Source organism: Pelodiscus sinensis, chromosome 9 (assembly GCF_049634645.1).
Source record: "Pelodiscus sinensis isolate JC-2024 chromosome 9, ASM4963464v1, whole genome shotgun sequence".
Taxonomy (NCBI): Eukaryota; Metazoa; Chordata; order Testudines; family Trionychidae; genus Pelodiscus; species Pelodiscus sinensis.
The window spans coordinates 11,066,899-11,091,844 of NC_134719.1; the positions used below are offsets into that span (position 1 = coordinate 11,066,899).

General features: G+C 43.7%; 1 protein-coding gene across 10 annotated transcripts in view; it reads right to left on the reverse strand.

Moving 5' to 3' along the window:
* The window catches only part of GLIS1 (GLIS family zinc finger 1), a 285,705-nt gene that overhangs the window by 213,635 nt on the left and 47,124 nt on the right, over nucleotides 1-24,946 (reverse strand). Inside the window, exon 1 of one of the 10 annotated variants that reach the window (XM_075936013.1) lies at nucleotides 10,248-10,397. The exons of the other annotated variants lie outside the window; for them this stretch is intronic. The gene's annotated coding sequence lies outside the window, so the exon portion shown is untranslated. Of the gene's footprint in view, nucleotides 1-10,247; nucleotides 10,398-24,946 lie in introns of those variants that run through there. 10 annotated transcript variants of the gene reach the window in all.

The following is a 24,946-nucleotide window of genomic DNA, read 5'->3' on the forward strand; positions in this document are numbered from 1 at the left end:
TAAAATAGGCCCAAATGCATCTCTGGCGCAAGTAATTTTGGCCTAGTTTATATTGGATTCTTTGGGGAATGGGGAAGAAATCTCCTTAAAATGTGTAATCAGTAACAGAGTATAATTCTACAAGCATATTATTCTGTTTCTTTCATATTGCATACATCTACCTGTGCACTCATGTGTGCATGTACACACGCACACACCTCTCTCTGTTAAAGAAATATAAAAAAAAGTAGAATAATTCATATTAGCCTTTGTTGTTCTGCACGTCTCCCTCCAGCTAGTGCATATGTTGTGCACACAGCAGTGTGCTAAGAGGCAAAAATTTGGCAATCACTTTACCCATTGTACTGACCCTTTAGGACTCTCCCATCTCTCCCCCACTGCACCCCTGTAAATCCCATTGTCGTTCATGAAAGTTACATGTGTGCATCACAGGAGAAACAAGATAGCAAAGAGATACCAAACCAATACATAAATCACCTTCAAAATCTGATAGCTTCTCCCACAAGTCACTGGGAAGCAAGTGGCAGCACAAATAGTTCAAATCCTGTATACAGAGAGGAGTTAGTAGGCTTTCTTTAAGCAAAGACAGATATACAATGCAGTGAAGAGATTATGTAAATGACTAGTATGCTGCTTCAACAAAGATTGTCCAAAATTAGCTCTAGCTAAGTTAGGCACCAGATTTTTGCATTTTTATGAGTAATAGTAACTCATGTGTGCAGACTAGGAATACCTCCTTTTATTTGTCTCTGGACACTTTTTAATAGAGCTGAGAGAGCTTGGGAAAAAATATCTGCCAGACAGATATTTCTCCCCACTCCAGCGCTGCCCCGTTCTTCAAACTCAAAGTCTAGGAAGAGCTCCATGAAAGTCAGCGAAGAAACTGAGAATCAAAAATATGAGGAAGCAATTACAATGTGTTTGTAATGGCTAGGTTCTAGAAAACAACGGGACACCAATTCTGACCTCCCCTTCAGATTTACACAGGTAGTACTCCGTAAGATTTACTGGAGATGGTGCTTCAGATCAGAATCCAGCATTCTAAACCTGAGGCTTCAAAAATAGGGAGGGGAAGCAGAGAAATGTGGGTACATAATCTGAAACGCGATTTGTGGGGACTGCTTATGTATGGCAAAGTTGATGATTCACTTAAGGCAAATCAGTTTTGGTGGGTAAAGGGGAATGTTGTATAGTGTGATGTCGACCGAGCATTGTTCTGTGAGCTATAATGATGCAATGTCGAGCTGATCTTCTCTATTGTGGTCAATGGAAAATTCATCAACTTCAATGCAAGTTAGATGAAGCCCTTTGAAAGGGGATACAAAAAGCTGCAGCTATCACACGGCTGAGGGTGGGTCTTATGAAGATACCAGGAATGGAACATTAATACCAGTCTTTGATCCTCACTAGGTCATTCTGGTTCCAACCCAGACATCACAACTATATGTACTGCTGTGTGTATTGCATGTACTCTAAGGACAGAAGGTATGACCTCCTGTATATCACAGGCTACTTCATTTCACCCAATTACCCTTGTTGAGTCCAATAAATTGCATCTAGCTAAGCATTTCTTCCAGACAGGCAACAAGGCTTGATCTGAAAACATCAGAAGATGGAGAGTCCACCCAAGTTTGTTCCTATGGTTAATTAATCACCCTCACTGTTAAAAAGATATGCCTTAGTCTTAAATTGTATGTCTGACTTGAGCTTTATGTCATTGATTCTTATTATGCCTTCCCGTGCCATATTAAAGAGCTTTTAATGTCCAGAATTCTGTGAAGGTACTCATACACTGTAATACAAGTCACCTTTTAATTTTTTTGATAAGCTAAATGGACTGCACACTTTAAGGCTTTAATTGTCAGGCATTTTTCTCCAGCCCTCAAATCAATTTTATGGAACTCTTCTGCACCTGCTCCAATTTTTCAACATCCTTTTAAAAATATGGGCACCAGAACTGAATACACAGTACTCCAATATCAATTTATTGATGCAGCATGCAGAAGTCAAATCACTCCCCTACATCTATTCACCACTTCTCTGTTCATGCATCAAGGATCAAATGAACCGTTTTGCTGTAACATCACACTGAGGGCTCATTTTGAATTGTGTGTCTACTATGCCCTAAAAATCAGAATGTGTCACTGCTTCTATAATAAAGTCACCCATTATATCGGTGTAACATGCATTTCTTGTTCTTAGATGTACAACCTTGCATTCGGCTGTATCAAAATGTATTTTGCTTGAATGGGCACAAGCAGCAAAGTAATCCAGATCACCCTCTGTCATTGCCTCATCTTGATTCACCACTCACCAATTTTTGCATCACAGATGACAAGCTGTATGTTTTAAAAATGTTGAATAGCATTAGACCTTGCATAATCCCACTAGAACCATTTCCAGTAACAACTGCATCTGAGATCTGTCTATCAGTCTTAAGCCATTTAAACTGTGCTTGACTGATATTGCATTGTGCTAATTTTTTAACGAGAATGTCATGTGGTACTAAGTCAAACACCTTATAAGTGTCTACGCATATTAATCTACAATTACCTTTAACAAAACTTTTCATTTCAAACAATAAAATCAGGTTTGTTTGATAAGCCCAATGTGCCATAAAACCGTATTGTCTGGCTTTAATTATATTATATCCTTCATTTCTTAATTAACTGAATCCCACATCACTTTTTCCATTATTTTGCCTGGCATTAATAGCAGGCTAATGACTTACAATTACTCCATCATCCCTGCTTGCACTTTTTGAACACTGCTGTAATATCAATATTCTTTCACCCTTGAATTGCTCTGCTGTAAGTACTAAGTGGAAGTAGTGTTTAATTAGTTAACCGATTAAAGGGGGAGCTGGAGCAGTTCCCCCTCACCACCACAGACAAGGGCTGCTCTGGCCCCTACCAGTTAACCGGAGCAGGTGCTTACCGGTTAACTGGTTAACTATGCATGTCTCTAATAGGCAGGTAAGTGAAGAAGGAAGGACCCAATCCTAACTGGTTCTGGGCATTTTGTGGAAGTCAGTGGAGCTACTTTGGCTTCCCGTTGTTGATGGATTTTCCCTTACTCTTTCGTAACAAACATTTATTCACAATTTTCACATTCACCCATAGATCCTACTGAGGCAACTCCAGCTCCCTCTCCACCAGGGCCATAATGGGTCCAGTGGAACTCCACTGTGTGAGGGGTGAAAAGGTGCCTGGATGGTGAGGGCGGACCAGGAACAGACATGCAGAAATGCAGAGGATGTGGGAGGGAGAGGATCATGGCTAAGTCAAGAGATTTGCCACTGCACTGATCCTGCCAATACCCCATCCTCCACGTAAACCTTCATTAGGGCCATCAGTCCAGTACTTCAGCCATTAGGGCTGAGCACAATGCAGTTAATGTACAGATTCTGTAGCTCTCTTTGGAGTGACCCCCTCCCCCGCGCCTACCCTCCTCTTTAACCAATTAAACAGGATTTTACGTCTCTAAATTAAATCATATTCTATTACCAACAAATCCAAGAAAAACTACAGATTCTGCACAATCTCTTGAGTAAACTCCTTAAGGAAACATACTTACAGTAAGTTGTGTCTAATACTCTCATGAATCATCCCCCCTCCGTTTTGTTCTTGGTAAAAAAATTATTACATATTTTGTGTGCTAGGCTCCTAATCAAAATAAACTTACTCAATTATGACTGGACATTCACAACACAAACACATTCCATTACTATTGCTTGACATGGCACTTTCTCCTTTGGCATCTTGCTAGCAGCCTTGTAGGGAAAATTATTTCACCATCAGTCAGGAAGATAAAGTTGTGAGTTCTGCCTAGAATCCTCTCCAGTCAATTCTTCGTTTTGTCGGTAATGTTTGTGTCTCAGGTTCATAGCACACAGAGAAATTAGATAAACACAATACACTCCTTCCTGGAAGGTTGCAATGTAGCACTATTTTATTTCTTACCATTTTGAACATCACCACACAAGAATCCCAATGCTTATGGATCAAATGTACTAACACATAGAGCACAAAATGGGCTATTTGTTAGTATATACTCTAGACCACCAAATTACAGTAGAAAGCAGAAAGACTAGTACCCTACAGACCTATCTGTGATGCGCAAGTGAAAAGCTGTATTATTATTATAGACTTCAGTCTGAGTGATATATGCTGGGGCATTCATACTGCCAGAACTAAAACATCCCTGGAATTTCTAGAAATTATAGATTACAATTTCCTAACTCAAAAAGTGTTCCATCCAACATGGTAGAAATATCTGTTACTCCTCATCCTGCCTGGTAAAAAGAAATTGATCACATAACAAAAAGTCAGTGATTGTTTAGGTGCCATGATCATGACTTGATTACATCCGTTATATGCCAACAGAGTGAAGTCACAACTAGTAATGTACATACATGGCATTTTAAAAGGGCAAATTTTATAATGCAGAAAACAGTTATGAGACCAGTCAGGTAAGAGAAAGAATTTAAACAGAAAAATTATCATAATAATAGAATCATAGAATACTAGGACTGGAAAGGACCTCGAGAGGTCATCGAGTCCAGTCCCCTGCCCTCATGGCAGGACCAAATACTGTCTAGACCATCCCTGATAGACATTTATCTAACCTACTCTTAAATATCCCCAGAGATGGGGATTGCACAACCTCCCTGGGCAATTTATTCCAGTGTTTGACTACCCTGACAGTTAGGAACTTTTTCCTAATGTCCAACCTAAACCTCCCTTGCTGCAGCTTAAGCCCATTGCTTCTTGTTCTATCCTCAGAGGACAAGATGAACAAGTTTTCTCCCTCATCCTTATGACACCCTTTTAGATACCTGAAAACTGTTATGTCCCCCTCCTCAATCTTCTCTTTTCTAAACTAAACAAACCCAGTTCTTTCAGCCTTCCCTCATAGGTCATGTTCTCTAGACCTTTAATCATTCTTGTTGCTCTTCTCTGGACCCTCTCCAATTTCTCCACATCCTTCTTGAAATGTGGTGCCCAGAACTGGACACAATACTCCAACTGAGGCCTAACTAGTGCAGAGAAGAGCAGAAGAATGATTTCTTGTGTCTTGCTCACAACACACCTGTTAATGCGTCCCAGAATCATGTTTGCTTTTTTTGCAACAGCATCACACTGTCGACTTTATAATAATAAAGGAACTGTTTAAGAACACTTTCCTAAATACCCCAAAAGCAACTATCAAGGTTATACGTGTCAAAACAAAACAAAAAACAACAAAAAACCCTCCTTAGAGGGGAAGTGAAAGGAGGAATACAAAAATCAAGAGGAAAAAAAAGGGGGGCATACAATGAATACGAAGTAAAACCTAAAAACTAAAGAAAACTGACAAAGGAAGCAAATAGACAAGGAGAAATCTATGACAAACAGGAGTAAGGACAATTAGGAGAATCATAGGGCTGGAAGAGACCTCAGGATGTAGAGTCCAGCCCCCTGTCCAAAGCAGGGCCAATCCCAACTAAATCATCCCAGCCAGGGCTTTGTCAAGCCAGGACTTAAAACCTCTAAGGATGGAGATTCCACCACCTCCCTAGGTAACCCATTCCAGTGCTTCACCACCCACCTAGTGAAATAGTTTTTCGTAATATCCAACCTAGACCTCCCCCACTGTAACTTGAGACCATTGCTCCTTGTTCTGCCATCTGTCACTACAGAGAACAGATTCTCTCCATCCTAATTGGATCCTCCCTTCAGGAAGTTGAAGGCTGCTATCAAATCCCCCCCTCACTCTTCTCTTATGCAGACTAAATAAGCCCAAATCCCCCAGCCTCTTCTCGTAGGTCATGTGCTCCAGCCCCCAATCATTTTGATTGCCCTCCGCTGGACCTTCTCCAATGCATCCACATCCTTTCTGTAGTGGAGGCCCCAGAACTGGACGTAATACTCCAGATGTGGCCTCACCAGAGCCAAATAAAGGGGAATAAAGGAAGTTTTTAGTATATTAGGAGCAAAAGGAACCTTAACAATAGTTTTAGTCCATTACTAGATGGAAATAGTGGAATTGCTGATAATTTACTAGAAAAGGCAGAAATAGTCAATACATATTTCTATTCTATATTGGGAAAATGCCAGATAATGAATTCAAATCCATTCCAACAGTGACTGAGAGGGATGTTAAACAGCAGGTATTAAAGTTACGCATTTTAAAAATCAGCAGGTTCGGATAATGTATCCAGGAGTTTGAAGAGGAATTATCTGGACCTTTAATGTTGTTTTTTAAAAAACTGCAGAATACTAGTGAAGTTCCAGAGGAATAGAATAAAGTGAATGCTATTATAATAATGTAATGGCTAAATGGAATGACTTCAGTTATTACAAATCTGTCAGTCTTAAATCCATTCTGGGTAAAATAAAAATGGTTGATATAGGCCTCTATTAAAAAAGAATAAAAAAGAGGGTAATAACAATAATAATAATAATATCAATTAGCATGGATTTGTAGAAAATAGATCTTATCCAGCTAACTTGGGATCTTTTTTGATCAGATTATAATTTTAACTGATAAAGTGTTGGTGTAAAACACTTGGATTTTTCAATGGCTTGACTTGTTAGTGCATGACGTTTTGACTAAGGAAGAAGAATACTACAAAATCAACATGGCATTTGATACACATTTAACTGACTAACTGGCTAAGTGATAGTTTTCAAAAGTAAAAAATAACATTGTGGAAAAGGTAACCACCACCAGGCAGCTAGATTTCTAGTAGGTTTCTGCAGAAATCAGTTCTTAGCATATTTTTTTATTAGTGACCTGGAAGAAGACATAAAATTATAACTGATAGTTTTCAGATCACACGAAGACTGATAAAGCAAACTGGTAAATGATGGTGAGAAAGGTAGTCACACAGACTGTGTGGACTGACTGATATTCTGAGTGCAAACAATATGATTTTTAAAATTGCAAAGACATGCATGCTGGGACAGGATTCTATAGAATCCTGGAAAACAGTGACTCTGAAAAAGATGTAGCAGTTATAAACAAACAACTCGTCATGGCCTACTGGATATGGGAAAGCAGTAGATATGATGTAGCTTGATTTTAGTATGGCTTTTAGTCCCTCATGACACTCTCATAAGAAAACTAGGGAAATATGGTCCAGATAAAGTAACTATAGTGGATAAATAAGTGGGTGAAAAACCAAACTTAAAAAGAACTTATCAATGGTTTGCTGTCCAAATGGCAAGGTGCATCCCGGGGAGTCCTGCAGGGACAGTCCTGGCTCTGGTACTATTCTCCATTTTCATTAATGACTTAGAAAACGGAGCGGGTTATGTTTATAAAATTTGCAGATGACACCAAGAAGAGAGACGTTGAAAGCAATTTTGGAGAACTGGATTAGAATTGAAAATGACTGTGACAAATTGGAGAATTGGTGTGAAATAAACAAGATGAAACTCAGTAAGATAAAATGCAAAGTACTTCAGCTAGGAAGGAAAAATTGAATTCATGACTACAAAGTGCGAACAGTTCTCATGTAAACATTTGGGCTTAGGCTGGAATAATTCAACATCCCATTAGCCCAAGCTCTGCAATCATGAGTCAGCTGGATAGGCCTACCATGGGTTTTTAATCACAATGCAGACTTACTCTAAAGGCTCCCTACTGCTCTTGTATGTAGTACTGATGGAAACCGTATTACATACAAACATATTACTAGGGGACAAAATGTATTAAGCACTAACTGAGGGCTGAACAACAAGAATAAAAAGCTTAAATTAATATGCAAGTCATATGTATAAAATCTTCTCTGCCTACGGCAGGATTGATCACTGGATGGAACGGGCACATCTGCTACATCAAGGTCCCCAACCTTTTCAGCCTTAGAGCTAACCATAGGTGTCTCCTTAGCACTTTGCACAGTGGGAACCTGGCCTGGGACTAGAGTGCCGAGATCCTACCACCACACAAATAAATAATCTACTACAGTGGTCCCCAACCTTTTGGGGCTGCCGGGTGCCTGGGGGTGGGGCCTCTCATGTGCCAGGCACCCAGGGGTGGGGCCGCCCATGCGCCGCACTGCTGGGGCCGGCGCCGCTCCTGTGCCATGTGCCCAGGGGCAGGGACACCCATACGCCACACGCCCAGGAGTCGGCAGCACCCATGCGCCGCGCACCTGGGGCTGGCACTGCTCCTGTGCTGCGTGCCCAGGGGCAGGGACGCCCATATGCTGTATGCCCGGGGCCGGCGCAGCCTATGCACCGTGCGCCTGAGGACAGGGCCGCCCATGTGCTTCGCGCCCGTGGCTAGCACTGCCCCTTTGCCGTGCATCCGGGGGAAGGGGCGGGGCTGGCCCCGATCACTCAGCGGACGCACAGAAATGGCCCGGTGAGGGCCATGGCGCCCGCGGGCACTGCGTTGGGGACTACTGATCTACTATATACTTGGGAGTGTTTGTGTGTCTGCCTGTCTGTTCAAGAACTCCTTCTAAATGATATGAGTTAGGACCACAAAATTTGGCAGGCAGCTTCCTCTTCTCCTGATTTAAAGCAAGGTCAGGGTTTGGTTGTGCCAGGAAAACCTGAAGTGCTGTGAATGGGACTGTATTCCATAACTTGGAAAGGGAGGGGCTGTTTCGAAGGACACTTTACTCACAGTGGACACTGGAGGCAGCGAGCCTGCAGGGGAGAACTATACTTCAGAGTGACCACTGGGAGAAGCTGTACCACCAAGAGCAGCCTACAGGGATACGAGGCCCCTACTTTACGACGGCCCGATTTACGACCCCCTGCACTTATAACCTTTTCCATATGTGCGGAAGGGGTCGAAATCCCCCGACTTACATCCTCGGCCACGCATTTATGACGGCGTACAATTCTTGTCATGAATACGGGCTCGAGTTACGGCACCCCCGACTTGCGACGCTATCCCCAGAGCCGATCGCATCACAAGTCGGGGGCAGCCTGTAGTCCCTGGCGGGCCACTGCCACTATGTTTACCTGAGCGTCAGCAGGTATTGGAGGATCACAGCTCTGGTTGGCTGCGAATTGCCATTCATGGCCAATGCCAGTGGCAAGAAGCACCTTGGACCAAAGCGCTGCTTCCCACCGTTTGCATTGGCCGTGAACAGCGATTCGCGGCCAACCAGAGCTGCGATCCTCCGATACCTGTGCCTCCGCAGGTAAACACAGAGATGGGGGCCCACCAGGGACTAGCCCATGAGCTGGAATTTGCCTACTCTTGACCAAGAGCGTGAACAGCAAGGGTAGGGCTCGACATCTTGCCTGCCACCAGACTGGGTAAGTGGGGCCCCCTTCCCAGGAGGGGCAAGCGGGAGGAAGAAAGCCCTTGCTGACTACCCCAATCCCTGGCCTGAGCCCCTCTCTCACAACCTCCTACCCTGAGCCCCTCTCCTTACCCCCTGGCCTGACTCCTACACTCCCCCACGCCCTGACCTGAGCCCCCCATGTTCCCAACCCCCCTATCCTGTGCCCCTCTGCAACTCTCCCCCCAATTACTACTCCCCCCCATGCCACCAGCATCCTGTCCTAAGCCCCCCACATCCCCAAGGCCCTGCCCTGACTCCTGCACCCCCCACACTGCCAGATCCCTGCCCTGAGGGACCCAGGCCATGCCAAGTAAGTCTTTCATAAAAGCCAAAAGGCCATATTCCTGCTCACTTTCCCTTGGCTCAGGCAAAGCCAAGCAAGCACCTGCCTGCTTCTCCTGGGGCTCCTGCTGCCTTACACTCTCCTCCATCTGCTGTAGTGGAAAGGGTTAGGGGGTAGGAGAGAAACACACATGTAGTAAGCGAAGAGCAGCAGCTGTTCTGTCAGAGCACCAAGGCTCACTCCCAAGCTCATCCTGAGGCTGCAGCAAAGCAAGGCAAGTCATTGCCCCACCTCCTCCCCATAGTAATGGGGCTAATTCAAACACTTCCATTAAAAAAAATCACAGGCAACAGCTCAGGAAACACGTTTTCACTTAATGATAAAACGCATATTTTCTTCTCAGGACAGTTACTTCGTGGGCCACAATTTAGAGCCACATGGTCCGTAAGTGGCTCCAATGACACACTGGATATCCCAATTGACACAATGTCAAACAGTCCCCTGGTAACTAGATATTATTCATCTTACGTCCTGAAGTTGGGAACTTTTTCCATGCAGATTTCTTACAGATTGCTGGCCTAGACCTGACTTGACTCAAGCGATAGCTACAAATTTTTTTTTACCTAAACGCCACCTCTGCGTGAGATGTAACCCGAAACAATTCAAACTTACCCAACGCTGCTACTGGAGCAATCTAGCCTGGGCCAATACCGAAGAGGGGCTGCCATTTTCCACATCTTTCCTGCCCTGAAGATCTTTCCATAGTTTCCATCGAGTTCTGAAACCCTTGTAGAAGCCACAGAAACAAAAGATTGCTTGACCACAACTGCCTCGAAGGCATGAAGCACCCATTGCTAAGTTTACCTCTTGGCCTATAATAAAGCCACAAGCAGTATCATTCTTGCAGCCTAAGGCATGAGCTTGTGTTTAAGAGATCATGTCTGATGTGGCTTTTTCTTGGCATCTCAGTCTCAAAAGAAGAATGATTCTTCCCCCCTAATCTCTCTGTATGCCCGTCTCTTTCAGTCACTGCTTACAAGCTGGGATCTCTTCATAGCATTCCCAAAGCCAATCTCCTTAGAAGTAAACAGCTAAGAAGTTATTTCAGTTTCTGTAAACATGCTTTTCTTCATGAGCTAGGCTGTTTGGTGTGCATTACACTCCATGCTGGCGTGCTTGGGGATGTCTTAAAGCAAAGCTTTCCACTAATCTCGCAGTCTTGCTGCCCACGGGGGACGTTGGGTTACAGAAGAGATTAAAAAAGGCTTTAGGATAAAATTCCGGGTTTATTTTTAAGATTTCAGATAAGAAAAATCATTTTCTTTGCTAATCGCAGTGACCATCTTTAAAAAGGGCTCACTTTGCCTCTGAACAAGAGGATGTCTCCCACCCCATCCTTTTTATTTCCCTCCAGAAGAGAGGAAAAAAATTCATTTGGATGAAATCAGTAGATTTTTTTTAATAGCTTGAAGTCAGGCGCACTGTTTCGCAATGTATTTAGAGGGATAAATTCTGCTCTCACACTAGTGGAGAGTTTGAGTAAACCCACTGATTTGCACTTCCAGTCAATAGGGTTTGTTCTCCTAAATATCTTAGGGAGAGCTTTCTGAAGCACCTGTGTTAGAAAACTTCTCTCTGCCCCCATACAGCCTCAATCCAGGTATGGACAGTAATTGGCATGCTCTCATTTCCTACTGTCCCTGACCCAGCCTCTACATCTTTGCTTTCACTACAGAATTCTTGCACTCACCTAGACTGACGACGACAAGGGAGATGCACTGGCACCAGCAGAAACCTATAGTTTGTCTTTCTGCTTCTTTGGCTCTGGCCAGCCCTTTGCCTTTAAGTTCTTTGCATCTGTGTGTTTAATAATACAGCTCACAATTTTCAAACATGGGTGCCTGGAATCAGACATCTAAATTCACATTTAGGAGCCTACGAAAGTAAATTCATTTTCCAAAGTGCTGAGCCCTTTGAAAATCAGGCCATTTATTTAGGTGCCAAAATATGGACTGAGGAATCTAACTTTAGGCATCCACCCCTGAAAATGCTGGCCCTAATTTCTTTTCATATTACTATAGATTAACTTACTATGCAGTCACGCAAACAAGAAGAGGCAGCCATATGATCCACATGTCTAAATGAGCCTCCTATACATCAGTTGCAGTGAACAGCAGCCTGCGTAGAAATGAAGACTTAGTGAAAAATCCCTCTAGTGGCATTAAGATGCAATTGTAAAATAAAAGCCACCAAGTAAAAAGCCAGAGTGCACTTGCTAGTGCACATCTTTGCTGAGGGTAAAGAACGGCAGCCTCCCCAGGAAAATATAGTCCTTGTTACTTGGCATCTTAGTCATGAAACTTTTACTCATTCCTTAGGCAACAAAACTATAGGATCCATCTCATTTTCTCAGAATAAATTCTTGCCTTTCCTTCGACTTCACGCTGACTAGTGACTGAGATCGCTAGGATAGTGATTCTCAAACTGTGGGTCTGGACCCCAAAGCAGATCACATCCCAGTTTTAATGGGGTCACCAAGGGCTGGAATTAGTCTTGCTGGGGCCCAGGGACAAAGCCTGTATCTATTTCCCAGGGCCAATGCCCAAGGGCTTCAGTGTTGGGGGTCCTCAGTTTACAAGCCCTCCCCCTGGAGATAAAGTCCTTGGGACTTGGCTTTGCCCCTCCCATCAAAAGCAGTAGGGCTTTGGCCCTCATCCTATTTGGGGAGGCAGAGCTCAGGCAGGCTCAGGCTTTGTTTCCCCCCCTTTTGGGGCCATGCAGCAATTTTTGTTGTCAGAAAAGGGTCACGGTGCAATGAATTTTAAGCACCTCTGCTCTGGGACACCAGGATCTGAGAGGAAGGGCAGTGGTGTCTCAGTCTGTCTGTTTTTTAATTTGTGTGTGTTTTCTCACTGCTCAGAGGGGCGGGATTCAGACCCTGGGAGACAGCGGGAACTTAGTAACTACCTAACTTGCCTGAAGACAGTTCGTCCACAGAGCAAATACAGCAGAAATAGCTGCGATGCTCTCTTCCCTGCTTGCCATGACCTAACGTTATAGGCTCTTTTCCTACTCCCATTGTGAGCAGGAACAAATCCTTAGTTTCTTATTGTACCTGCATCTTATTATCGGATTCAAGAGCTTTATGACCTAAAGCACTTCATATTCTTCTGAGATATCAGATGCACTGTAACTCAGCTCAGCTCACAGTTTCGCCTTCCCAAGCACTATCTTATCTAGTATCTTTGCTCTTTAGTCTTACATGAGGTTACGCCATTCGTACTACAAAATCTCCTCTGCGGGCATTTCATTTCCATTCAGTGTACATTCTTTGGGCCATTTGAGCGCTCTGGCTGGAATACACGGTGCCATATGCCATAGCCGCTTCATAAATTATAAACCGCTACAAAGGATCCAAATATTCTCTCCTTTCCCTGCATCTTACTTTCCGCAAGTGGGGGAGAGAATGAGCAAAGAGGGAAAATCCTTCCGCGAGGCTCATTTCCATACTGGCCTAAAATGTCTCCCAGAATTTTGCCTGGCACCGCAGACAAAAATAAGCTTGTAAATGATGGGGAAGCTATCCTTGTTTAGAGTGTAATCAGAATGCGCTTTTATTTTATTTAAATGGATTGTGACGTGAAAATAAATAAATACAATGCACTTCAGACTCGATGCTCCTCCGAGTAGACAGATCTCCCAGGGTTTGGATCACTCAGCAGTGCTCTTTGGCTTCGGCCTCCCCTCCCAGTTCTCAGACTCAGCTTGCATCTCTATGCTCCAAAAGTACAATGCTCCCTTGCTCTCCCCCATCCCTTTGCAGGCCCATAAAACCCACCTCTAACCCACACCTTATCCTTGCCTGCATTCAGTGTTTGTAGCTTCCAAAGCCTCATCACTCGCCACCGTCTACTCTCAGGGCCACTCCACCTCCTTCGTGGCAGCTAACTATTCTCCAGGGGGCCTATTCTTGTGCCACAGGATACAAGTCACTTGTATCAAAGGCACCAGGAGTTGCTTGCACCCTGCTGCAGAGGAATTAGAGACCCAGGATTTTATTCAGCCAGAAGGGAAAGAAGGTGAACAGTGTATTCCACAGCCACCATCATGGAGCCAGCAGCAGGCCCACTGATGTGGGGATGAATAAAGAGGTCAGCAGCCCTGGGACCCGGCAATTCCAAAGGGCCTGAGTCTCCCAGCTGCTGCTACCACAGTAGTGGCAGTGGCCAGAAACCTGGGCCCTTTCAGTTGTTGCCGGAGTGCTGCGTGGTGCACTCCGTGGCTGGCGGGGGAGGGCTGCAGCGTATTCCAGGTGGTGCCTAGTGCTGGCTGTCCCCAACCCCAGCCCTTCCGCTAGAGGCCCTGCCCCTTCTGGGAGTGTAGAGCAGGGAGCACACGCAGAGTAGACTGGCTCTTCCTCTACCAAAAAGGAAGTGCGGTGCCTCCCCTGAATACTTATGCAACCACCGTGGAGTGCAGGAGTCCTAAGGAAGCTCCCGTCTATAACTAGTCGATAGGCACTTCCGCATTCCTCCTTTGAAATGTTCAAGAGCCCCACTGGGGCTTTTGCACGTTTCAAAGGAGGAATGCAGAACTCCACATGCAGCCAGCGGGAAGTCCTGCTGACTCCTGGCTCCACACAGGTGCTTCAGCTTTGAAATGCACAAGAGCCTGGGGGAGCATCCGCAGAGGACTTCCCGCTGGCACCGGACTGCATGCGGTGTGCCAGCTTCGAAATGTACAAGAGTCCCCAAGAGGACTTAAGAGTCCTCTGCTGACCCTGGGCTCCATGCTGCGCTGCCGCTTTGAAATGCCGCATAGGAGCCTGGGATCAGCTGGGGACTCCCCGGGTGGTTCCGGGAAATGCCACAGGGAGCCCAGGGTCAGCTAAGGAGTCCCCAGCTGACCCCGGGCTCTGTGCGGTGCTGCTGCTTTGAAGTACCCTCTCCTCCTCCCCCCCTTGCTGTATTTACCAGATAGAGACAGCCGGGGGAGGGGGGGAGAGAGTAACTGACTAGTTGACTCAACTATCCAATAAGCATACACAGTCGACTAGCCCTTAACATCCTTATCTACAACACGGCAAAGCTTTTGCTACAGCTTTTGTTTCCTATTCCAAACATGCCCCGTGTTTTTAAGATACCTAGATGCCAATGATAATTCTTAGCTTTTATATCATGCTTTTTCATCCATAGATCTCAAAATGCTTCACAATGGAAGGGAAATATTATCATCCCCATTTTAGATGGGCACATAGAGATTTGACGTGTTTTTCCCCAAGTCAATGACAGAGGCAAGAAGAGAACCCAGTTCTCCTACTTGGTGCCTGTGTCTCTGGAGCACACCAGTTCCTAGCATCTCCTGTGTATCTACTAAATCAATTGTCCCTTTACCCTACCCAGAGATGGCATCCACAGTTTCACTGCTACGGCACATCCATCTGCAGGACAATGCAGCTGTCTGTAGTGCACATGCTACCTACTTATTTTATGAGTTTGGAGTCCCAGATGGATTACAATTTTGTTTGCTTGCTTTCAAGTGAACCATAGTATAAGAAAGGAAGCTCTGCTTTGCACTACAGAATTAGGTTGACACAAGGCAGTTTATGTCGACCTAACTCTGTAAGCAACTCACCCACTGCATCAACTTAGAAACTCCACCTCTGCAAGCAGGAGAGCATCAATGGAAGTATCGTCAGGTCGATACAGTGTCAGTGCAGGCACTATGTTGCTTACGTCAACTGTTGCTGGTTTTCAGACACTACCCCAGTTCAATCAATGCAAACTCTCCTGAAAATAGGGCCATCCTTGGGATGCGTGGGGGCCCACACGGTACTATTAAACTGGTGTTCCCTGTGCCGCAGAGCAGCCAGGGATGGGAGAAGGATGTGATTTCATAATCTTCAGCAACACACTAATGGAATATTTTTAAGCAAATTTTAAACTGAGACCTTGTCAACTCACACAGTAAATTCAGAAATGGACAGTATATACCTGGGGCTAGCAAATGCCTGCTAAATGCTTCATTGCCACATGAAAGGCTCTTGCATAGGTTGGATGTTCTGCTAATAGGTCTGGCAGGCTCTCTCCCTTTTAAGTTAACTAGATCCTCTCTCCAGAGGAAGCAGAGCCACAGAATAGGGAGAGGAGTAAGTGGATGGGTGGACATTCAGGCCCAATGGTGCCCCACACAACTGCATATTCTGCGTAAGGTAAGGACAGCCATGCCTGGTAAGGACACACACACCGCTGATGCAAGAAATACAGAGTAGATGTACATACACATGCTGATGTAAATTAGGTTAATTTAATTTTGGGCAGGTGACATTTTTCTTTGAAGCAGAAAAATCTTCTCAGGACCAACAAGAGTCTACAGTGCAGGGCACTGTGCCCTGAAATGAATGGGAAGCTATCAAGTTACTTCAATGGGCCTTACTAGAGGATCCTACCTTTGACAGCTCATCTCTTCTCAGTTCGTGAACTAAGGTTTCTTGTCTCTGATGGAGACATCAGCTGCAAAGAGCAGTTAAAGTAGGAATTACAGGTGGAACATCTCCGGTCCACCCCAGAAAATCCTCTGGGGAGAGTGTTTTCTATCAACAAAGAGCTTGTGGACCAAGTTGAGGAGCAGGCTGTATGTAGAGCTTGGAAAGCCAGAACTTTGTCCTTAAAGTTAACTATAAAATCAGTCATTGTGACTTCTGTCTGTGCATAGCAGACATCCCGGTGAATGCATTTAATGGGAAGTCAGTAGCTAATGACTGCTCCTTGATCATTTGATTTTCCTCTCTAACAAAACTGGAAGCTGCCTGAGTTCCAAAGAAGATAAAAACCAGTCCCATATTTTCAGACTTCAACAGACGCTCAAGGCCCTTGAAGAATTTAGGCTCTTTTTCAAATTTTTCATGTGGATTTAGGTGCCTAATTTTATCCAAATTCCTTTCTGTTCGACATTTATGTTATAAATTACTGACCACAGATGTAATTCATCTATGAAATTCATTACGTATTTTCCCTTCTTGTATAGCCTCCAATCTGATTGTTTCATGCAGAGAGCATACGTGATGCAATAAGGATGCATGCAAAAAACATGGAAGAGGCTCCTTAGTTAAGCATGATCTTTGCGTGTTCCTTGCATTAAGCCTTCAGCAGTTGCTTCGTGCAATGTCCATGCATGATATTTGCACCTGCTCAGACAGCCCAGATGCTACCCTGCCTGTTGTGACAGCTGTCGCTGGTCAGAAAGTGCCCTTTACAGGCAAGAGTCAACTGGGGTCCCATAACACACAAGTTTGTTGAGTTCCTAAAGTTTTTTAATAATGGAGATTGCCTATCTCCTAGAACTGGAAGGGACCTTGAAAGGTCATTGAGTCCAGTCCCCTGCCTTCACTGCAGGACCAAGTACCATCCCTGACAAATTTTGGCCCCAAATCCCTAAATGGCCTCCGCAAGGATTAAACTCACAACGCTGGGTTTAGCAGGCCAATGCTCAAACCACTGAGCTATCCCTCCCCCAGGGCTGTTGATAAAGGTAGTCAACCAGGCTCACCAGTAGGCAGTGTAAAGGGGGCAACTACCTTGGGACCCGTTGATGTAAAAGGGCTCGGGGCTTTCAGCCACTGCTAATATGGCAGTGGTTGTGGCCGGAGGTCCAGGCTCTTTTTTTTATGTGCAGGATCGGGGGGAACCCTGATGCACCATCACAGAGGGGGCAATCCCCAGCCCAGAACAGACCTTGGCAGCCCCCCACTGGGCATCAGAGCACTGGGACGATGTCTCTCTGAAGCATCCCTAATATGAAGTGAGACTGAAAAGACTATTTCCCTTACAGAGTTGGCAAATAAGGGGGATCTGGACACAGCCTAAAACTGACTGACTGACCTAGGAAACATAGAATGGGAACTTCTCCTCATCCTCACTCATAATAAGAACAAAGGGACATTCCATGATGCCAAGAGGTGGCAAAACAAACTCAAATACAATTATTCCTCACGTGATGTACAAAAAGCCTGTGGAGAGAAACTCATTAACGATGTCTCTGAAGCCAAGCTCTCAGCAAGATTTATAAAAGAATATCCAGAAATATAAGAAGTCATAAGCAATAACCAATTATAGTGTTGGAAGGGATATAAAATTCTCAAGATTCAGGGAACAAACCAACTTATAACTACAAGTGATGAGAAGGAAAAGATCCCATTGATGACTACTGTATGGTTTCTTCCACTGCATTAGGAGCAGCATTTCCAGCAGATCTGGAGAAGTTATTTTTCCCCTTTATTCTGCACTGGTGAGGCCACATCTGGAGTACTGCATCCAGTTCTGTGCTCCCCCTCCCCCCCCATATAGAAAGGATGCGGGCGCATAGGAGAGGGTCCAGCAGAGAGCAATCAAAATGATTAGGGGGCTGGAGCACATAAGAGAGGCTGAGGGATTTGGAATTATTTAGTCTGCAGAAGACACGAGTGAGGGAAGATTTGATAGCAGCATTCAACTTCCTGAAGGGAGGTTCCAAAGAGGAAGGAGAGAGACTGTTCTCAGTAGTGATGGAGCAATGGTCTCAAGTTACAGTGGGGGAGGTCTAGGTTAGATGTTAGGAAAAACTATTTCACTAGGAAGGTAGTGAAGCACTGGAATGGGTTACCTAGGGAAGTAGTGGAATCTCCATCCCTAGAGGTTTTTAAGTCCCAGCTTGACAAAGCCCTGGCTGGGATGATTTAGTTGGGGTTGGTCCTGCTTTGGGCAGGGGGTTGGACTCAGCCTCCTGAAGTCTCTCCCAGCCCTATGATTTGGTAACACAGTATTGGTAACAGACAACTGGATATGATGATCCATTGGTCCGATCCAGTCTGGGAGAATGCCAATGTCATTATTATTGTTAAGTTGTCATTCTTATAACAGGCCTCTGCTTTCAATTTTTTTCATTTTTATTACCTTTTCTATGTGTCAATGTGTTAAACTTGACAGTAGGAGCATATTCAAAGCTAAGCAATAGTAAAGAGCCCAAAGTATGCAGAGATGAGTGTCTGCATGTACAAGATCTCCCCCAGGAGCTGAGGCAGGTCTTGTACTCATATTAATAGGCATCAGTGAAGGTTTACTTTAAGACAAAGCAATAAAATAGTCTAAATATTGGAAGAGTCCATTAGGGAATGATTTTTCAGAGTAATAGGGAAGGCAATTTTCCACATCATACCTTCGAACTTTCAGATACGCCAGCTCAAGGCCAGCACAGTTCAGCTGTAAATCAACTGCACATCATAAGAGTATTAAACATTCACACTTGGCACAAACTGAATCAAGATGCATTTACAACTGTATGAATATCTGGCGAAAATCCCTTCAAACCTATTTTTACTACTTTCTAGATTGATTCCTATTGTTGGTCTAATCTGAGGATCATTTGAGCTTTTTTCCTTTACTATGTGGTCAATTTCACAAAAGAAAATTGAAATTATGAAGAAAAAAAGTCACTGATGTGCAATTAAATTAAACTTGAAAAAGATCTTTAAAATAACTTCTAATTTTTTAAAAAAGATCATCTTGATGAATTCACTAATTGTTTACTGAGAAAATCCCATTCAGATTTAAGATAAAAGTGATCAAGAAACCAGATGTTAGGACAAATATCTGGACCAAACATCGAATAAAACCAGCTCTATTTAATGATTCCCCCTTTCCCATCAGACCTTGGCTTCCCCTTAAGAAATTATATCATTCTATCCTAAAAGTCATGTTTTAAGTATATGTTTGCTAAAGACCCTGGAAAAAATTGTGCCCCAGACTGAAGACAATGCTCTACTTTCTAGTCCATCTTCAAATACTGTAAAACCCAGCTTGTAAATTTCTGCAGTGTGGCGTGTATCCTTTTGGATCATGCCAAAAAACTAGCTCAGTTATTAGCCACAACATGGGCTCCAATTGCCCATGTCCTAATTCATTTTATGATTTGCTCCTGTGGTAAAGAGGATTTGCTTTGGATCAGAGAAGTACCCGAGTCATGAATTTAGATCTAAATCTGAACTCCCTCAAAGTCTACAAGGTTAAGATACAGTATTTTGGTTAAGGCTCATCTTTGCTTTGGATGTAACAAGAAAATCAAAGCTTGGAGCAAGGTCATGGAGTCCTTTTCACAGCATGTTACGAAGATTTACATTGTAGGAGAGAAAATGTGGCAGACTTGGCTGTAATTCCCATACATATGGCACCTCCTTTACACTCTCTCTAAAGGCCATAATAAAAAAGCAGGCCTAGAATATGTATCTAGATGTATTATTAGATAAACATCACATGTAGGTTTCAGGCCTTTTTATTAAGCAATAAAATAAAATGAGTACAGAAAGGAACTGCCACATGTCTAAATAAAAGATTTCTCAGTAGCTCATGAGCGTCTCTAGAATGCACACTTTTAACTACATCCTTATCTATATGGTAGAAGGGGGGGGGTAACAGAAAGTAAGAGATTCTTCCAAGTTAAAAAAAATGTTAAAATATATTTAAGTTTCCAAACATTGTTAGAATGGTAAACACACAGCCAAACTATTAGAATGGGGGAACGTATTATTACAACACCACAGTTGTAACAAACCAAATATTGGAAAGACAGGAAATTGTCTTCTTTAATATTACTACAGATATTTAGAGAGAGAGAGAGGGAGCAGGCATGACTGGAGCTATTATGACGAAGTAACAGCCTCTGCATGATCCAAAATTAAGGATGTGCTGCAGTGTCTTAGTGACTTTCCTTCCCTCCTCTCCCTTTTTTTCTTTAAAAAGAGCCCGTGGTATTACATAAAATCAAACTTTGGAAATTGCCTCCAGTGTCCAAGCTGACCTAATGCCTCTTTGTAGAACCGTACTCAAGGGTAACATTTTCAAAAGCACGTAAGTGACTCAGGAGCCTAAGCCCCATTTTCAAAAAGTGAGAGGCACTGAGGAGCTTACATTTAATGGAAAGTCAGTGGGAAGTCCCATTCAATCAGAGTTAGACTCCTAAATCATTTTTAAAAATGAGTAGTCCTGAGGCACCTTAGAGGAGCGAGTGAGAGAGAGAGAGAGAACCATTAGCTTTCATGGGCACAACCCACTTCTTTAGATGAGATGATATTGAGACTTGATGATCGTGACAGATCAAGAAAACTCATAATTTTCTTTTTGTTAGTCTCTAAGGTGCCACAGGACTACTCGCTATTTTTAAGGTTACAGACTAAGAGGGAGAGTAACCTCTGAGACTTGAAAAAAGGGAGCATATCTCCTTTTGAAAATTTTAACTCCACACTCCATTCCATTAACTTGTTTCAGACAATGCCCATAATCAGAGCAAGGTTTGGGGAGTGGGAATAGACATGCTTCCTCTCCTCCCTGGGGCCATCGGGACTCCTGGGCCAGATTGCTCCCAAAATAGATGGCCCGCAGGCCAAGAGTTTGAGACCGCAGACATACAGTATTATTACTACGGCTTGGTCAAAAATCTCATCAAAACTCTTTTTTAAAGAGTCTGTATTTGTATACCTCTGGCTCTAGATTTCTTGTGGGATGTTCAGCAAGTTCCTTCTCCATGCCTCTATTTTCCCTTCTGTGATATGGACATAATGATTCAACTACCGTTATCAAGGACATGTGCAATCCTGTTTTGATAATAAAGGGTTATTTGAGGCCCAGGTGCCCTGACTCCCAGTTGCCTACTACAGGTAGCACCTGTGAAAACCAGAATTTTCTGGTCCGGGCTACATATGTGGTCCAGGAAGACCACAGATGCTCCTGGACCAGAGAACCCATGAGCCTAATGGCAGGAGGGCCAGAGCCCCATGGCAGCCCCCAAATCCAGGGAGCTGCTGGCTGCGCAGCTTGGCAGGGCTAGTGGGGGGTTGGGGGGGAGAAGGGTGCAAAGGCAGGGTGCCTGCTGGGGCAGTAGTGAGCCGGCAGCATGTGGCAGGTTTGGGAGCCAGTGGCGGGGACCGCCACTGCTCCAGCAAACTCTCTCATTCAGGAGTGGCAGGTCCCAAGGGTGCCAGACCAGGGAGGTCAAACATGTAGAGCCTGACTCATTACTACTTTGCAATTGGACCCAGTCCTATTTGTGTTGAAGGTAATGGTACAAAACCCACTGGACTCAGTCTACATGGCCAAATTCTCTCTTGGTGCAAGTCTATTGACTTCAACCAGCTTTTCACTTGAACAGCAGAGAAATTGGCCCCGCTACATAAATTTAGCAATGCTGTGCTTTTCCTTTGGCTCCCTCGGTCTCAACTCTAGAATTTCTCAGCAGGGTAGCTGTGTTAGTCTGTAACTTTAAAAACTATGAGCAGTCCTATGGCACTTTAGAGACTAACACATTTATTAGGGCATGAGCTTTCATGGGTAAAACCCACTCTAACTCATCTGACTATACTCAACTTAGGACTATAACAGAGTTTAAAGAGAAACTAGATAATTTCATGGAGGTTAGGTCCATAAAAGGCTACTAGCCAGGGGATAGAAATGGTGTCCCTGGCCTCTGTTTGTCAGAGGCTGGAGAGGGATGGCAGGAGACACATCACTTGATCATTGTCTTCGGTCCACCCTCTCTGGGGCACCTGGTGTTGGCCACTGTCGGCAGACAGGCTACTGGGCTAGATGGACCTTTGGTCTGACCCAGTACAGCCGTTCTTATGTTCTTACCCACGAAAGCTCATGTCCTAATAAATGGGTTAATCTCTATGGTGCCGTGGACTATTGTTTCTAGAATGTCTGCATTTCCCTGGCAACCCTCTGTGCTCTATTGCCAACTGGAGTTATAAGTAAAATATGCTGCATCTGTCCCATGTCATGCCTTTAATTTGATGCCATTTTCTCCAAGATACACTGAACCCAATCCTAGTCTCGTCAAAGTCAATGGCACGTCTTGTCATTGAAGTCAATGGGAGCAGGACTTGGGCCAATCTGCCAAATATCCCCTTTTCCTGAGTGTCATTTACAATCTCTCATGAAACAAGGGTAGATCTGCATAGATCCTGGGAGCTGCTATCAGCTGCTCCCAAATATGACAGAGTACTGTTAACAGTCTTCTGATTTTCTTTGTTTTCCTTTTGTGTGTGTGTGGGGGGGGGGGGGGGGGAGTATTTGCAAAATACAATGAGATCCCTTCATTTTGTGCCATATGTCTGAGTTACTGTATAACTAGAGATCTACACAGCATTTCATGTCCTCCACTTCCTTCCTATGTGCTCCTTGAAATTACGTAGTGTCTGCTCTTTTGCCTCAGACATTATATATCATTTTTTTACATCACTTGCAAGGCTGCATATACTCTAAGATAACAGTTTTAAGCAATATGTTTTTACATTTAATCAAGCTTAACCTACTTTGTTTTTGCCTGTTCTTTATGGAAACCACAATCTCATTATCCTTATTTTTAAAATTATGGTCTTACATTAGCAAATTTTTTTTAGAAAAACAATCTGATTTTGAAGTGATTTAATTTTCTCTTTAAATGAATATTACTCAACTCTCCAGTTTTTAAACAGCTCTCAATACTGTGTTTGTTAATTGGTGCGAATGTTTCTTTGATTATTTCCTAACAGCAGGGATTAAAGGATAAACCAAAAGAGACCTTCAACAAGGGTCCTTGATTTCAAAAGAACTAACTTAAAAAAAATCAAGGGAAATAGTGAGGGAAGTGAACTGAACTGAAGAACCTGAAGCTGTGAATATGGAGGAGGCTTGGAATTACTGTAAATCAAAGTGTCAAAAGCTACCTGAAGCCTTCATCTCAAGCAAGGAAAAAATTTTCTTAGGGGAGGGTTGCATACCACGCAGGATGACCAGGCATCTCAAACAAGTGATTAGGAGAAAGCAGAACATGCACAAAGAAAGGAAGATGAGATGGAACAGCAAGGAAAGCTGCATCTTGGTGGTCAGTGAGTGCAAGAACAAAGTGGGAACTGCAAAAGTCAAGCAATGCTGGGCCTTGCAAAGGGAATTACAGCCAGTAGTAAAAGGGGGAAAGTCAACATGGTTTCTGTAAAGGGAAATACCTTTCTAATCATGCCTTCTTTGAGGGGGTCAACAAATATGTGGACAAGGGGGATCCAATAGATATACGGTACTCAGATTTCCAGAAAGACTTTGGCAAGGTCCCTCACCAAAGGCTGTTAAGTAAAGTTAGTTGTCATGGGATAAGAGGGAAGGTCCTCTCATGGACTGATAACTGGTTAAAATACAGGAAACAAAGGGTAGGAATAAATGGTCAGTTTTCAGAATGGAGAGTGGTAACTAGTGGTGTCCCCTCAAGGATCCATACTGGGACCAATCCTATTCAAGCTATTCAAGCTGGAAAAATCTGCAGATGATACTAAACTGCTCAAGATAGTTGAGACCAAAGCAGACTGTGAAGAGCTTCAAAAAGATCTCACCAAACTAAGTGACTGGGCAACAAAATGGCAAATGAAATTTGTTGATATGTTGATTCCAAAGTAATGCACATTGGAAAAAATAATCCCAACTGTACATATAAAATGATGGGGACTAATTAAGCTATAACTACTCAAGAGAGATCGGGGAGCCATTGTGGATAGTTCTCTGAAAACATCCACTCAGTGTGCAGCAGCAGTCAAAAAAGCAAACAGAATACTAGGAATCATTTAAAAAGGGATAAAGAATAAGACAGAGAATATCTTAAATTCCTCTATATAAAACCATGGCACGCCCACATCCTGAATACTGCATATAGTTGTGGTCCCCTCATCTCAAAAAGGATATATTGGCATTAGAAAATATTCAGAAAATGGCAACGAAAATTATTAGGGGTTTGGAATGGGTCCCATATGAAGAGAGATTACAGAGACTGGGACTTTTCATCTTAGGAAAGAGGGGACTTGGGTGGGGGGGGAGGACATGATAGAGGTCTATAAAAGCATGACTGATGTGGAAAAAGTGAATAAGGAAAAATTATTTACTTGTTCCCATAATACAAGAACTAGGGGTCACCAAATGACATTAATAGGTAGCCAGTATAAAACAAACAAAGGGAAGTTTTTCTTCATGCAGCACACAGTCAATCTGTGTAACTCCTTGCTGTGAAGACTAAGAATTTAACAGGGTTCAAAAAGAACTAGATAAATTCATGAAGGTTAGGTCCATTCATGGCTGTTAGCCAGGATGGTTAGAAATGGTGTCCGTAGCCTCTGACAAACAGAGGCTAGAAATGGGTGACAGGAGAGGGATCGTGTGATGATTACCCAGTTTTGTTCACTCCCTCTGAGGCATCTGGCATTGGCCACTGTTAGAAGACAAGATACTGGGCTAGATAGACCTTTGGTCTGACCCAGTATGGCTGTAATGTTCTAAAGCCAACTCCTGGTGCATACCAGCTCCCAAGGAATTGCCTGCTGTCCC